This window comes from Carlito syrichta, unplaced genomic scaffold (genome assembly GCF_000164805.1).
Source record: "Carlito syrichta isolate Samal-C Ts95f unplaced genomic scaffold, Tarsius_syrichta-2.0.1 Scaffold108674, whole genome shotgun sequence".
Lineage (NCBI taxonomy): Eukaryota > Metazoa > Chordata > Mammalia > Primates > Tarsiidae > Carlito > Carlito syrichta.
In genome coordinates, this window is record NW_007052770.1 from 181,478 (window position 1) to 185,133 (window position 3,656).

The following is a 3,656-nucleotide window of genomic DNA, read 5'->3' on the forward strand; positions in this document are numbered from 1 at the left end:
CTATGGGTACAACTCATTCAAGGTGCAGATTTTGTTTTCAGTTGAATCAGATATAAGCCAACTTTTGGAAGCCTAAATCTTCATCTCTGGCTTCATATGTGCAACATATTTCAGGTCCAGAACTGCTGTATTATTAACTTGACTTATTTTTCTGTTTGTTTCTAGTGTCTTCTTTCTTGAAACCTAGGGTATGCATTTCAACAAAGATTTTCCTTCTTTCTTAAAAGCTCGGGTATGCATTTAAACAAAGGTTTTTAATACTGTTTTCAGAACCTTTTAGATGTTTTTGGAGGGAGTGTGTTTGTGTGTTTCTAACAGATCTCTAAAGCTAGGATCCAAATTATCCTAATTGTAGCCATTTCACTCCATTTAACATTGTCTTGTATATTTGTTACTTTTTAAAAAAACTTTACAGGCAATCAATTTTGTTTGATAGGAAAATGGTAGCCTCTCTCTCTCTCTCTCTCTCTCTCTCTCTCTCTCTCTCTCTCTCTCTCTCTAGTTTTTACCTTAATAAATGCTTTCTTAATTTTATTTCTAGATTTTTTTGATGTCAGTCTCCAGGAACAAATAGCACTATAATTAGTTCTGAAATATTTTAACATAGATATGAGGAAAATCAAAAGACTGCAATGATGTTCCAAAAAAATTTTACCTGAAAAATGAACTTCTTGGAAATGTTCTGAGATAATTTTCCATATTCAGGTTTCAAATAAATTTCTTTTATTTTATTAATATTTTTGTTTATCTGTGATGCAGCTCATTTTTAAATGAAGAAAAAGGTAGAAAATCCTGTCATTTGTGACAAAATGGATAAACCTAGAAGATATCATGCTAACTTAAATAAGTCAGGCACAGAAAAACAAATATTGCATGATTCTCACGTATGTGAAATCTAAAGAAGTCAAACTCATACAAGCTGAAAGCAAAAATTGTGTTACCAGGAACTGGTGGGGGGATGGGAGGATTGGGGAAATGTTCAAAAAAGGACACAAAATTTCAGACAGGAAGAATAAGTCAAGAGATCTATTGTATTTCAGGGTAACTATCGTCAATAAGAATATATTGTTTACTTGAAAGTTGCTAAGAGTAGATTTTAAGTGTTCTCACTACAAAAAAGATGATGAGTACAGATGATTCTTAACAATAGCAATACTGATGATTTTTTGACTCTACAAAGACACAAAAGATATACACATTCAGAAGAAATCATACTTTGAGTACCCACACAACTATTTTTATTTTTACTTTTAGTACAGTGTTAAATAAATTACATGAAATATTCAACACCTTATTATAAAATAGGCTTGTAAGAGATGATTTTGCACAACTGTAGGCATGTCCTGACCATGTCTAAGGTAGACTAGACTAAGCTGTGATGTAGGTTAGGTGTTCAGTATTAAATGCTTTTTGATTTTTTGATAGTTTCAACTTATGATGGGTTTTTGGGATACAATCTCATAGTAAGTCAAGGAGCATTTGCATTTGAGGTAAAGCATATGTTAATTAGCTTGATTTAACAATTTCACAATGTATACATATATCAAACATCATGTTGTACAACCTAAATATATATGATTTTTATTTTTCAAATCAGAAATAAAACATAAATTTAAAAAATAAGAAAATATTTAGGTGATCTTAAATTATACCCTTTAGTGACCAAGTAATTCCCAAGACAAAAGTATTTTACTCATTACTTAGTAACTTATAAATTTATCATTTCCCCCTTTGCTAAAAACATTTAAAAATAATTTCAGTGCTGGTTCCAAAGCAAGAATGAACTTGCTTATAAAAAGTTTATATAATAGTGGGATAGAGATTAGATCCAACAATTGCACAGTGAGTGTATAGTAGGAGGGTTAAGGCTGTTATACATATATTTTTTTTGAAATTAACTATGTTAATAATTATGATTATATGTTTATCAATGCCAATACAAGAGATACTCATTCATTCTTGGTACCTTATACCATTGGTATTTCATATTAAAACTTAAAGTATTTACCAAATAAATCCTATGGTTATAGTTATACAATTAATACTGATAAATTTAGGAAGAAACAAAAGACTCAAAAAAACAAAAAAACCTTGGCAAACATTGTTAAGAATACCATCACTGAGCTGGGTGACTCACGCCTATAATCCCAGCACTTTAGGAGATGGAGGCGAGAGGATTGCTTGAGTCAGGGGGTTCGAGACCATCCTAGACAACTTGGCAAGACCTTGTCTCTGCAATAAATCAAAAAATTAGCCAGGTGTGGTGGTGCATGCCTGTGGTTCCAGCTACTTGGAAGGCTGAGGCAGAAGGATCATCTGAGCCCAGCAGGTCGAGACTGCAGTGGCCATGACTGTACCACTGCACTCCAGACTGGGCAATAGAGTAAGACTCCAACAACAATAACAACAAAAAGAATACCATAATTTAGACAATAATAAATATTCAAATAAAACTGCATAATCCTGATTATAAAAAATAATAAATGTAGCTGGCAGTAAAAAGACTAAAAAAAATAATTCTTAGAAAAAGGGAAAAATCTATAAGTTAGTAAGTGTTGAGCAAAATACTTTTGCCTTGGGAATTACTTGATCACTAAAGGCATAATTTAGAATCACCTAAAATTGGAAAGTGACTATGTAGAATCCAGCTGACTTTGTGAAGGACTAATTGTGCTGAACTAATTTAATTTTTTTTTATAGTACAGTAAGAGTTTTCATAACTGAGAGATGTGAAAATACAAGCAAAGAAGTTGTGTTTTAGCATGCATTCCTTTTTTATTGTCAAGCTAAAAATGATAAAATGCACCACATTTAATTTATTTTTAAATAGATCAAGAATGTTAAAGATAGTGCCTGTATTGCTGTGGGGAAAACGTATGCTACAAACATTTTCTGATGTCTGTAAATGTAATGATGTCTTATGTCTGTAAAGTAGGAGTACTGTAAGACTATTCAATTGAGCATACAATTATACCAGAATGAATAGTTTCTAATTTAGAACTATTGATTTTTCTACATTTCTGCTTAATAAGTATTACTATGACAAAAATTAGTTCATTGAAGTGAGCTGTAATTAAAATTTAAGAAATATTAATTTCTATACTTGCTATATAAACATTATGTACTTTTATATAATGTTTATTGGAAGCATATTTTCAAAATACCACTATTTAGAGTCTATATTTTCCTATTTCTTGAGACATCTATTGATGCAAATTTTTTTCTATTTTTGCAAAGATTAAAGATGTGCTGAAAAAATTCATCACAGTTTATATAAAAAACTTTATATAAAAACAACTTTGATGTTTGCAATTTATCAAGTAGATAATTTATTAGAAGAAGCATATCAATAATAAATAGATGAGTTTCCTAAACTGGTCAATTTAAAATACATTATTTTTAAATCAAAACAATATTATTATATTTATTTCATACCCATAAAAATACATACACAAAAGTAATAGCACAATGATTAACAGTAATTTATTAAAAATATGTCTATATATTTGATCTTAAAGTTCTCCAGAGAAACAGAAATAATAGGATAATAGGATGTAAATATATATGTATTCATATATAGATACATAAAGATATTCATTATAAAGTTTGGCTCACACAAATATAGAGTTGATCATTTTCAAATTCTACAAGATGAG